At 30.1% G+C, this 14,672-nt stretch overlaps 1 long non-coding RNA gene across 1 annotated transcript; it reads right to left on the bottom strand.

Moving 5' to 3' along the window:
* Positions 1 to 1,780: 1,780 nt before the first annotated feature.
* LOC127718050 (uncharacterized) lies at positions 1,781 to 5,328 on the bottom strand. The gene is made up of 2 exons (XR_007989540.1): positions 4,831 to 5,328; positions 1,781 to 2,242 (listed from the first exon to the last, which is right to left on the bottom strand). It is a non-coding gene; the product is annotated as an uncharacterized LOC127718050 (long non-coding RNA).
* Between the last annotated feature and the right edge of the window lie 9,344 nt (positions 5,329 to 14,672).

The raw sequence follows: 14,672 nt of genomic DNA, 5'->3' as shown, positions 1-14,672 counted from the left end.
TGATTAGAAGATAGGAATTTTTTATGTTCGCGTAATTTTTCTATTTTTCTATCTTGAACTATCTATATTATGATAAGTATGAAATAACGCTAATTTTTTTTAGAAGAAATCGCAATTACACGCTGAAGGAACGATTCCACGGGTAGGTTAAAAGACCTGTGTGTAATTTGGATGTATGAAATCACTTCAAAGCGACAAAGGGTGTTACCAAAGAGATGAGGAAATCTCTTCAAAATATACTACGGATTTCGCTCCAATGTTTTAAAATAACAAACTTTTTAAATCACTGTAATAAATTGATAGTATATAAATAACGGACCTTAAAAAGTAGAAAAAAATGACAGGTCCTTTTCCTTGCTTTTGAGACATAATCAATTGAAAATTTTGCGGGAAATGATTCTCTCTAGATTTTTCCTACATTTACATTGGCACCTTTTTTCTCTCAAAGATTATGAAAAAGACAAGGATTTTATAAGATTAAAAAAAATAACTTTTAAAACTACATACAATAAAATTAAGAAAAAGAAAGGAGGGGTTAGCGCCCAAAGTTTGTATTTGTACTATATGAACAAAACTAGCGGATTCCGAATATCTGACACAAAAGAGTAAAACAAGAGTAATGAATATCCTTAAAAAAGTCCCATTATATATTTTGGGGGTAATTTTTTACAATATTTAGGGATTTCAAAATTAGGTATTTGGGAAGGATTTTTTTTATGTGGGGTCTAACATATTTTCCTAAGTACTTTCTTGCATAGATATGTCAAATTAAAAAAAAAGAAATGATTCAGAAATTAAACTAAAGTATCCCTAAAACTGATCTTACGTATGATTCGTCAAGTGTAAGTGCCTTTCGTCAAATTGTAAGAAAGTTAAACTAACACACACTATTTATATTAGTCGTTTACTCATTCATTGTCATTACTGTTAAATTGTCATGAGTATTCCTTAACGATAGACCTACTTCGATATATCTTTTTCACAATTAAGGGTCAGGTACAGTTCGTTTCACCGATGACAGAATTTTGTAATCCTGTAATTAATCATCTGAAAGCGATCTACAAACGCTACGATTTCAAAATTACAGAACATTTTACAATATACGACTCACTCCGTCAATATTAATATATTATAATATAAGGGCATACGATACAGTTAAAGGGGAGGTAATGACGTTGATATCGTAAAATATTATTTTTCACGACGTCACACTGTGATATATCGGGAAAAGATGCATTTTAGACTGATTTTTATCATTCAGACTAATTTAACATGAAAACGAGTTCATGGACCCCTCTTTTTAAAAATGACATTTGGCTTGATTATGTATGAAGATTATTTTTTCATATTTCCCAAATGTCTTAATTTTTACATATATTTTATGTGTTGTTTCTGATAATAATGTATTATCTTCATGTCATTGTTCCTTAATTTGTCTTTTTTTTTCACATTGATACTTCGAAATTAAGTGTCCTGTTTCAAGTTTTGGTTGGTTTTCTAGGAGTTGCTTTTCGTTATCGGATGTTTTGATTTTGTGCTGTGTTTTATATGGTATATTAAAAAAAAATGTATCCAAACTTTCATCGGATTTTCCAGCCAAATCAAATGAAATAAAAACTTGAACTTAGTGTCATTGTTATTGAAAATGTCTGTACCAAGTGTAGGATATATCAGTTCTCTGCCATGTGGTCAATTTATTAACCATTAAAAATGTTTTGACTTTGTTGGTGACATTAGTCTTGAGAATTTAATATTTTCAAATTAAAAAAAAGTAGACTAGTTGACAAAACAAACTTTCGTATTTTATTTCATAAAAAGTTCTGTTCTTGATGGACATAAATGTTTATTGGATACTCCTTCATCGGTCAAGTCAACCTCAGTTATAGCAATGGTTGGCTTTGTCATTATTAGTTTCATTATAGCAATATTCCCCAATTTGTTCATAGAGCTACCACGGTCTTGCTGCATTTAATCCTTTATGTGTTAAGTTGTTTGGCATAAAAATGGTGAATTATAGCATTCTTCTTTATAAACATATTGATGATGTTAGGTTATGAGTCCCATGATTCTTTACTTGTTAGTATGATGTAACACATCTGTGTTTTGATGAATCAACAATAAAGTGGTGATATGTGCTTATATGCTGCTTCCTATTCTAATATATAACAGGTTTCTCCATATCCCTGACTAACTGGGCAATATTATGGCTATTCCTACTGGACTTGATGACACTGTCTGCAATCTGCAAGTTAATAAAATATAAATAATATTACATCATCAACAAATATTGTACATGCAGTATGTTTTAAATGTAGCCGGAAGAGACACTACATTCACATGTAAGAGTTAAGCATGTTTTTTCCCCGAAATGGATATAGGATGCAAACATGTATAACATGTATAATCTTTCTATTGAATAATTATATCTATATGATTAATCAGTGATAAGCCCCAGTAACAGACCAAGAGGTCAAGAAGGAGTGTTAAAGCACCCCACCCATACACACCCCTTTTATTGCCGAAATTTTTTTTTTTTTCTCCATATGTATAAATTTTAGTATGAAATCATCTAAAAATTTTTAAATATCACAAATTTTTTAGGGTAATCAAATATTGGGAATAACACCCCCCTTAAAAATCAAGGATCCGCTCCTGAACTTAACATTGTCTGTAAAAGCAAACACATTTAGGAATAAGATATGTATTGATGATAACAGAAAATAATCTTTCTTATCCTTGATAATCCTTGATACACTTCTTTAATTCTTTGTTGTCATATTTAGATATGTTTTTTCCAATGTACATGTGTTTGGCATTATTGCATTTTTAAGTGCTGACACAGTTAAAATCTAGTACTTTTCATAAGAAAAATGTCAATAAAAAAAATTAAACAAAAACATGACATGAAATCTAAAATTAATAAGAAAACTATTTGTGAATGTTATTTGTTTGTAATAAATGAACTCATTCTGGTTTTTATTTAGTATCTATATTGAAATCAAATATTTTAATGAATAAGAATAATGAAAACTTAAGGGAGCCTTATATCTGTATATAGAAAAAATGCTTTTGGCATAAAATAAAAAACAAATGTTAATTTTTGTAATATGCATATAATATTATTGGAATCTACTTACATGACTTATCTACATGTCCTTATAAAAATCACTTTGAATTTTAGTTCACAAATCTTTTAAACTCAGTTTACAAGTAAAATTTAAACAAAAACATAATTTAACACAAGTTTGAAATGAATGTCATCAAATGCACTTCATTGCACTAAGGTGAAAATGTGTTTAAACATGTTAAACGGTTTTTCTGATAAAAAACAAGTATATACTTTATATAAAAATGAGAAGATGTGGTCTGATTGCCAATAAGACAAGTATCTAATAAAGTTAAAATGAAGTGGTATTAAGCAATTTAAAGCACCACTGTACGGCCTTCAACAATGAGGAAAACCCATACTTTATAGCTGGCTATATTAAAATGTCCAGTGCATAAAAATGTGAAACAATTCAAACGAGAAAACTAAGAGCTCAATTCATAACAAAACAATTACAAAAAACAAGTATGACATATCATACAACAACCACTGTACTACAGGTTACTAACTTTGGAAAAAAAAACCTCCTCCAACTTGGGAGGTGTAACATTCCAACAAATGAACAAGCTACAAAACCAGTAGCAATGGGCCTAACTTAAAAGAACTGTAGGAGGCACACAAACCACTAACATAAGAACAAAAGACAAAAAGAGACAACATATGACAACATATGTATATATTAAATTGTGTTTTTTTAACTCAGCTTTTACTTCTAGACAGACATGACAGAGTTAAAAGGACAATTTATAGTTTGAGTTAAACTAGATGAAATTTTCTGAAAAAAATACTGAAGCCACTTCATAAATGTGTACATGTTATAAGGACATGTAGATGCTGGAATAATATCATGTAATATGCATATGTAGATGCTAGTCATGCTACATGCAGTATAACATGTATAATATGCATATTCAGACTAAAACATTAAGATGAAGTTTTCAGATTGGTGCTGTCAGTATAATTACATTTATAGGTGTTGTAAATTTTTAAACTTTCACCATGTTCCTTAACATCTGATTCATAAATTTTTGGGAATATATTTATAATTTGTCAATTTAAGAAAAACCACTCTCTTTCATACTAATACTAATCTACAATGTTGTGCTTTCATCATAAAAATAGTACTTGATCATGTTGATATAACAGTATTATGCCATTTGTGTAGTGTGGTAAAAAAAAGTGCATCTATATTTATAAATGATTTAGAGTCAGTAACATTTATTAATTTCAATGTGTACATTGATTTCTACATATGCTTTGCATATAAAAATACTAGTAATATTTAACAAAATGAAAGTATATTTTTGAATGCATGTAATATACATACATTTTTGGGGCCCTTTATAGTTTGCTGTTCGGTGTGAGCCAATGCTTCGTGTTGAAGACCGTACTTTGACCTATAATGGTTTACTTTTATAAATTTTGACTTGGATGGAAAGTTGTCTCATTGGCACTCATACCACACCTTCTTATATCTATGTATTAAATGTATTTCATGTATATTTATTATTATGCTTACATTCTTGTTCCAAATGGATACATACATGACAGGTCATACTTTAGCTGTTGAGAGGGATACACATCCTGAGTTATCACAACATTTATTGATTTTACTGAACAATTTCATTTAACAAACATGATAAAACAAGATAATATTAACAGAAAATATTCAAACATGTAATTTAATGTGTTTTAATCTGATTTTAATTATTCAATATAATTACCTGTATCTTGGCTGTCACCTGGGAGTTTGGTATAGTTATCATTGCAGGAAGAGCATTAGTCCCTTTATTCTGTTGCTAGCTGAACATGTACATGTGTACTGTACTTATCAAGTAAATCAGGTTTTCAGTACATGGTTTTGACACCACAATGTCAATGTTTGGAAATCTTTAGGCATGTTAAAAAGAATGTAAACCAGCACTTTTGTATTTCACTTCTGCGGCATATGTTTCATACATTCACGATTTTCTTCATTTGTTTGTGTAAAAAAGATCACACTGCATTAAACCGAAATCATCAGATTTACATGTTTTTAAACAGCGCCAACATCATCGTTCTGATTATCACGTTGAGAATTTTCTATCTGGACAAAATATAATTCATCGACAATCCGTAGCTCTTCAATAAACTCTCATCATGTTTATCTGTTAGTTGCAATGGGATACTTTAGTAAAATGAAACAAAACAAGATTCACACTCTTTCACTTTGTCAACTTTCGTTTTCGGTAAGGGAAGTAACTTAAAATATGAACAGGCTGAAATACGGAATAGTGTCAAAATGAATGTTGCGGACTTTGATAAAAAAAGACAATTACGAAATACGCACACATGGTAAGCTGTACATGTGATATTCATAGTGAAATAATATTCTTTTAAGAAGGGAACAAATATTTTGCAGGTGCTCGTCAACGACGTTAACTTTGCAACGTCATAGCCAAAATAACGTTTTACTGCATCTGGGCCCATTTTGTCAGACGTCGTCACATATTTGACCATAAATCTCATTTCATTTTTTTGTTACCATATAAAGAAACTCATGCTGGTCTAGATGTATTTATTTTGCCTCGTGAATATTGGTTGCATGTATCATTCACCAACTGAACACCTGCTTTTTTTTTTCACAGTATACACACTAGCTCTACATAAATAGTATGATAAACAAATTTATTTATAACTCGTTATAAACTAATTTTTTTTTTTGAACGCGTACTTGGAACATCTGAACTGTCCAACGTATTATTTATATGAGATGTAACTGGGCTACTCTTCATGCCAACTTTTACCCATAATCATACAGGGAATACTTCATATATGAGCTTCTCATGAAGAATGAAAAGAACCTAACAATACTCTGTCAATTCAATAGCTATACAGACGATATCCTCTCACTTAATCATTCAAAGTTTGCCGACTGTATTGAACGTATCTATCCAATCGAAGTATAAATACAAAATACCACAGATACAGTTGAGCCTGCCTCATATCAAGACTTACATCTAGAAATTTATAATATGGGTCGCTTTAGAATTTACAATATTGCTCATATAAGTACAAAATCGATTGAGAAAAACTGCAAGAAAAAGTGATGATTTCAAATTGTGAACTTTCTATATTCATTTTCTGTGTAGTAATGTGCTAGTTGCATAAGTAGTACATATCTTCAAGCTGAAAAGATATTCAAAAGCTTTCGTTTCCTATCGCGATGTCCTTGATAGATTGGTGTTACTGTTTACAAGGATGCTATTACACAAAGTGTTCGTTCTTAGGTTTAACGAACCCATCATTGTATTTTCTGTGTCTACAGTACGCAACACACATTAAGACAGAGGGATAAATTTATATCTTTCAGAGAGAATATGGTTACCGTTTGAAATGTCTATTTAAAATCGATTAGATAAATTGTCAGAAAAAACCTTGATTGTTTTTTACAAATTGCAAATAGATCTCATTCCATTTTAATTTGAAAATATTTAGATTTGATAAAATCGGTATATTAAAATGCCAGGAATATATATTTTGAAATAACTTAACACATTCCCACTAATAACCTCTTTTCATCCTTTAATTGGTATATAAATGATATACAGAAAGTCAGTCTAGTTTCGTTATAATATCTTGCCACCTCGTATATGTTATTTTGACTTATATACTTACTGAATATTGTGGAGTTTTTATTCACCGAGGGTATCACCAGCCCAGCAGTCAGCACTTCTGTGTTTACATGAATTATCATTGATATGGTCATAATTATAAATTAACTGTTTACATACTTTACATTTTTAAAATACTCAGGCTTTTCTACCTCAGGAATATATTACCTTAGCTGTATTTGGCAAAACTTCAAGGAATTTTTGGTCCTCAATGCTCTTCAACTTCGTACTATATTTTGCCCTTTTAACTTTTTTTGATTCGAGCGTCACTGATGGGTCTTTTGTAGACGAAACGCGCGTCTAGCGCAAATACAACGTTTCAATTCTGGTATCTATGATGAGTTTATTTAGCTATATTTTCACAATAATGACACTAACGCTGTGTGAATAAGCTGTGAAACAATGTAATTACAATTTACAATTTTTTCCTGAAATGCATGCCGAAGTAAATCGGAACAGTCCAGCGTATTATCGAGCGATATTTTTTTCTTTTTTGACTAGCATAGTAAAAACCAAGTAAGCTGTAATTACGACAATCAAACAAACTCATCACAACCTATCTAAAAGCGACCCGATTTAACCAAAAAGGTAAGGAAACTCAGTAGCCGATAACTAAACGACAACGCCATGGTAAAAAACGAAAAACTGCCACAAGACAAACAACAGTATTCAAAACACAAAATAGAAAACTGAAGACCGAGAAAAATAAACCCTTCAAAAACCCAGGTTGCTCTCAGGTGCTCCTGAAGGGTAAGCAGATATTGCTCAACATGTAACATCCGTCGTGTTGATAATGTAAGTACAAAATCGATGATAAATCTAATTCGGGGAAGTCCCGTTTGAGGAAAAGAGGAGGGGTTGTGGTTATTACGACCATTATCTTAATGTTCAATCAATAGATTGAAAACATTATTTATTAATACATGGGGTTATTCACTTTGAAACTCAACATACACTCCCCCGATACTTAAAAAAGAGAACATCGTGAACAATCAAATATCTAATGTATGTTTCTTTGAAATTTAATTCAAAGATAAAAAAAAAAAAATGGCTCTTCCTTCACAGTTCTGGATACCAAAATTACATAAGTGTAGGATGGATCTGGATCTGCCAAATGATCCACGAAAAATATTCATTTTTAACTATTTTGACACATTTTATCAGTAATCAAAGCCGAACTTAAGAGTTACTGTTCAATACCTACTCTAGGGTGGTGTTAATCAGATATGTATTCTAACAATTTCAAAAGAAACATTTATGAACCTATAAACATAGTACTCAAACATTTTACTTCTTTAAAGTTTACATTTGTATTTTTCGTTTTAACCTTAAACATGTTAAAGACAGATTGGAAAAAACTTTGTTTCCAAAAATGGTCAACATTAAACTATAATAAATCATACCTTTTAAATTTAATCTGATTCAAACAAGATATTCTCTCAAACTCACATCATCAAGATGATTGATGTTTTTGTAGTCATCAAATTTGTTACATTTTGAGAAAGAGTAGCAAATATGCATTCCTATGGGTGCAAACTATGTTTCTCTTCGTGTCGACTTTTCCCTTTATTCATACAATAACTTTTACTCGAAGCAAAAATATTTGCCAATCCAAAACTTATTGAAAAAATGAAGTGCTTATAAAACAAAAATTACAAAAAGTATAGCCTAAAACCGGGCAAGGAATCAGAGGTTTGCTCATGAGGGAGATAAATTCTTTAATTTAAATTTATTTTCAAAAGTTTGTGGCAGCAAATTTCAATTACACAATATCCGTATTTTCATGCAATTTAAAACCTACTGGCAACTGGCACCAGAAGAAGTATCGACACTTTAATGCATATTCATAAAAGAGCTTCTCATGAAGAAGGAAATGAAGCTATCAATATTCCTTCAGTTTATGAATGCTATATACATATGCTATCTTCTCCCTTAATCATTCAAAATTTAGCAACCGTATTGAACGCATCTATCCAACGAAATAAAGACAAAGGATACCGCAGATACACTAAAGCCTGCCTCCTATCTTGACATAACTTTTAGAAAGTAGCAATATGAATCGCTTCAGAAGAAACGTTTCAAGAGAAAAGAGCAATTTAAATTGTGAACTTTCTATTTTTGTTTTTTATGTAGCAATATTCTTAAAGCGTCTGCGTATGTAGTACATATCTCCAAGATGAAACAATATTTAAAAGCTTTCGTTTCCCTATCACAATTTCCTTGATAGATGGATGCTGTTTACAAGGATGCTATTAAACAAATGGTTAATAGTGGTTATATTGTAGTTATCCATTCTTAAATTTAACGAATGCCATCATTGTTATTCTTAGTTGTGTTTGCAGTACAAAACAAATAATGAGACAGCATTTAAAATATGTTTTTTTCCTCGAGAATATTGTTATCGTTTGGAATGTCTCTTTTAAATCGATTAAATTCACTGTCAGAAAACACCATGAAATTCCTTTACATTTGCAAACAGACTGCATTCCATTATTTTGTTGCTTATTAAAGAAACTATACTGTTCTTATTGTATTATCATGCTTAAGAAATTAATTTGGGTTAATACACCTCCTGATCATCTGTCATTTTTCGCAATATGCATGCTAGCTCTACATAAAAAGTATGAATAATTCAGTTCTCAGTCGTTTTCTTTGCACTAGTTTGAGTACAATCAATACCTCCGGTAGGTTATGGTTTTGTTGTTTTAATTTCATTTTCTAAACTTTTCCCTCCCTCAGCTAATTACTGATGACCTTCGTTTTTGCAACAGTTGACACAAGCAGGAAGGTGTCTAAGTGACTGTTGTGTCCAGAATATAATCCTCTCACAAGTCCGTGTTTAAATCCTTTACCAAGCATGTCGGGCTAAACTGACTCTTAACAACACTGTATCATCTGTAAGTGAAACACGAAACAAACTAAAAAACTGTTTAAATTTGATAACAGGTGACCAACTGACTAGTCATTGAATTAACAAAACTTACGGAACCAGGAGTTACCATGATTAGAAGTATATAAATTAACTAGTCTTATTAGGGATTATATTATAGTTTACAGATTGGTATATGTCGGTGAAGTGGAAGCAAGGCTAAACAAAAAAAAAATTGCGACCATAGAAGAGACTTTAACGACAAGATAATTGACATTATTTTCCAACATTGTAATAAGTCTGACAATACAATCCTTCTATACAAGTTTGCATCAGTAAGAAATTACAATGCATGTTGAACTAAAATGACTATGAACACAACTGGAATATTTCTAAATGAAAAAAAAAAAAAAAACCGTTGAAATTTGATAACATGTTCTATTTAAAAGCATTTACCACTGTAAAAGCATTCCTCATCTGCAACGCATCTATGAAAAGAAAAGAATACTACATTAATTATAAAAAGGTTCGGCCTTTTTATTAACGGGTTCCTCATGAAAATTCAAGTATGAGAAGCTGATTATGGGGAGTTGCAGAAAGGCTTAAATAAGTTTAGAATTACCCAGATTTATGTTTTAATTTTGAATGACCTAATGGTTAAAATGATTAATTTAGCCAAATCCACCGGGAGACATGAACACACATACAGAAGTAAAATGTCAAAATTTTAGAAAATATACACCGACAATCAACCAGAAAATAATTTAGCATTCTTAAATAAAGTGTGATTAAAGAAATATGTTTAGTCAATTTCTAAATATTATTCATCATGAATATGCTACATTTAAAAATAAAAATAAAGGTAGGGTTGTAACTGAATAATTCCTTTTCTCTTTTTTTTCTTCTGTTTATTACTTTTTTCATTTTTCAATCCTATACCATCTGTTACTTATTATTATTTATTTATCTATTAATTTTCATATTTTTTTTATAAATTTTCTTTTGATCTGTTCTATAGAAAATGTTTAATATTTCCAGCTATTATGTATTTATAATAATGATATTGTATATCTTAAATGTATTATACTGAATGTATGCTATGTATATGCTTTAATTGTTGGAAATAAAAAAAAGTTTTTTTTTTAAATTGGATTTAAATTATGGTCTGGTGGAATCACATTATACAACTTAAATTCATCTTTAGAATTTCACCAAATCTTAGTATAAAGGGAATAAAGGAACAACATACAGTATTTTCTGATTTGAATTTGCATAAATATCGATAATCAAAGTGTCACATAGGTCTTACATGTAATTTAAAAAACTCAATTGACATGTCATTAAGGAATGACTGTAATATTTTTTCTGTCTATGAAGAAATAACATCAAAAATGTGGTGCACACTGAATAACCCGCGTAGCGGGTTATTTTAAAGTGTGCACCACATTTTTTATGTTATTTCGAATAGACAGAAAAAATATTACAGTCATTTCTTATAATTTAATTCTAAATTCCATTTTAAACCGTAGTAAAACATGAAAAAACGTTGGTGACGTCACGGTCACATGACAAAGTTATGTCTATGAGCTGATAAACAAAACAACGTCAGCCAATCAGATGACGCGTTACATCCAAAATTAAATTATTATCCCATAACAGTGACTAAATATACTATAACATGTTATTTATTTGATATCGTTAAGTAATAATACAGTATTTTTTTTTCTCGTTTTATTCACAGCGAGAGGGTTTAACATTCGCATACTTTAAAAACAAATGTTTTCAGTATGTTCAAGTGTTTTCGTTATTATCTTTCATACATTTTTAGAAGTAAAAGCAGGGAATTCGGGAATTACAAGAGGTAAGGATATTATCATTGAATGATTTATATGTTGAAGTTGAACAAAAAATAAGCCCAAAACAAGACTACTGAATAAGATTTGTTTAGCAAGATTTACTTACGATTTGGATCACCTGAGAACACTTGTGTTTTGCTGGATTCATATTGCTCAGTCTTTAGTTTTATGTGTAGTGTTTTGAGGACAAGTTTGTCTTTTCGTTGTCTTTTTTTTTTTAATATCGTCGTCAGTTTCTCTTGATCCCTTGGTCCCTTGGTATATTCCGTCTATTTTTATACCAATTCCATGATGATAGCCTTTACCAACTAAGTTGGAGACAAAACATTGCATAATGCACATATATTAAATATTTGTGATCAGTAATTAAAACGATACGCGTCTTATTGAAACAACCTAAGTCGTCTTAGGTAATTAAGGTCAAGTTTGCCTGAGAGAGTTGCAAAAAAATAAGGAAAAAGCAAAGGGTACAAAGTCCGAAAAGAAAGGCCAATATCAATAAGAATGCATGAGAAAACTTGATTCAGAAGCACGAACACCGCCCACCACTGAGAATGAGCTTAGATGCTCCAAAATGATAATCAGTTCTTGCTTAACATTTAACGTACATCGATCCTTGTTTTAACCCTCATCAAAAAATATTACATTAAAACAATAAGTCTTCTGTTTTAATTTGTACTAATTTTCAGTAGATACAAGACATTATTTTTTACCTCATTCTTTACACAGATTTTCCCAAGAATAATACATGTAATAGAATCAAAAAATGTACTTAAAAAATCCCCTGTGCTTAACTTAATACTAAATTATTAGAAATTACCAAAAATCGATGACATTTAAGATCAAAAGAAAGGTTCAACATATATCATGTCGTCACAGAAAATAATAATAAAAGGATATATAACTTCAAAAGCATGTTAATTCCTTTCATATTAGTTGTTATCCCTATAATATTCTTACCACATAATTATAAATTGCCAATAAACAATGACATTTTAATCATCGATATAAAAATGTCAATAAATAATAACTTCGATCATAAAAATAACTTTGATCAACAATATGAATTGTCCATAAAAAATAACTTTAAATATGCAATATAAATAAACAGTAGTTTACCAATGTTCAAATCTAGTAAATCAATTCATTTGTAAAAAATAATGACTTCAATCCTCGATATAAAATTGTCAATAAATAATGACTTTAAAGAGGGATCATCAGTATATATTTCCTCGGATAAAATTTTCTTATACCCTGCCAAAATGTAGATTTTACTATGTTTTTCAAAAACATGATAAAAAAGGATGGGTCATCATTTTTTTAAGGCTACAAATCGTGCTAAATCGCCCAAATTGCAAAAAGTGTTCTTTAAAAAACATTTTTGTGAATGAAAAAATACTATGAGATTGAATTTTGAAATTACATATAAGAATATCAATGAATATAGGTTTTTATTATATACTTTATAAAATAAAAAGAAAAAATGGTGTTTTCATGCTACAAGTAAAAAATACAAATTTCATTAACAGTCCTTACTAAAAAAAAATACTATTTGAGTACCCCCCCCCCCTGAATTGCTAAATTAAAAATTTTGTTCATATTTTTTTATTCAAATAAACAGTTACACATTAATTGCCAATCTGTCTCAAACATTGCAGATATAAGCAAAGTACTACTATTTACCAATCTGAGATGGCGGTACACAGATCATCTACCTTAATCATTCATATAAAATTCTTGATAAATAATTAATTTAGCCATCGATATTAAATCATCGATAAATAATGACCTATCAAATTACTTCGCTTACAATGATCTGATAACCTTTTGATTTACTTTCTATTTTGAAGACCTTTACAAGATCAGTAGATTTTTAATTTAATGATTAACACCTTCAAGAAACTGAATTGGTTGACGTAATATTAATACAAGACCAGTAGAATTTTTGCTTAATGATTTACTCCTTCATAAAAACTGCATTGGTTGACGTAATACTAATCTAAAATGAAAATAGATTGGAGCCTTGTTCGACAAAAAAACAATGAATTGTATATACATTTTCTTCAAACAAATACAAACATACAAATAAAAGATAGCGTGAAAATTCTGGACGAAAAGACACATTATATTATACAATTCAAATAGTGCGCACACTAAAGGACCGTTTCTGGTGCATTAAGCTTATGTTTTTGAGCCAAATATAAAAAAATGAAGATACTGGTGCACCATCTTTTTTATGTTAGATATATACTTTTTTTATTCTAAGATGAAACAGCTTCTTAAACAATTTACATGGCCATTAAAAGCAGTGTTTCTTTAATATACTGGCAATTATCTTGTTAACATATGTTAACACGTCCCTTCTGACCGAATAATGACACATAAATATGTAACACGTACTACATGTACATGTACTGTTAAAAATATGAAGTAAAAAGGAGAAAATATAAATTAATCAGTTAAGGTGGTACCTAACACTACAGGGAGATAACTCTGTAAAATCAGCTAAACGTTTTAGTTACGTTGTGTTGTTAAGGGAATATTAAGCTTCTCAATGGTCAAAATTAGTGTTTGTCAAACTGCTATAGAACCAGTGTAATTTTTCTGATAAATTGGTAGGTTCAAATTTTTTGAAATTTTTATATTTTTGTCAAAGGGTCAAAGTAAATACTTTGTCAAAATTTTATGAAAATTAAACGAGCCAAATTAATTTGAGTCAAGGTGTTGGGTACCACCTTAAACAACCCTTTGAGTAAAAAGGTTAAAGACGGATAGATAATCAACAATCCATGAACACTTCATCGAAAACAGACTATGGAGGAATATGAACCCTACCACAACTAGGTTGTTTACTTAATTGCCCCGAAAGTGTTAGCAGTACATCTTTTCATGCGCTCCTCGTTCCGTATTGCACACGACAAGTTTAATTCTGTAAAATGACAAGTAAAATTGTGTGAGTAGAAGGGTTCTATGATACATCATAAAAGAGGAAAGAAGTACTGTGAATTCATTTATTTTCGTGGGTACAAATTTTTGTGGATTCAGGAAAAATTATAATTTTACTGATATTCGAGATGTGGTTTTTGCCAAAGTCGGCATACAGGCCTATAGATGATTTGTACTTTGTTGAATCGGTATTCCACGTATAATAATGATTCCACAGCAGTCAGGTCATGATTTCCGCACTT

This window comes from Mytilus californianus, unplaced genomic scaffold (assembly GCF_021869535.1).
Source record: "Mytilus californianus isolate M0D057914Y unplaced genomic scaffold, xbMytCali1.0.p SCAF_10, whole genome shotgun sequence".
Lineage (NCBI taxonomy): Eukaryota > Metazoa > Mollusca > Bivalvia > Mytilida > Mytilidae > Mytilus > Mytilus californianus.
Note: the sequence above shows the minus strand (reverse complement) of the source record. Positions and strands in the feature narration are given on the sequence as shown.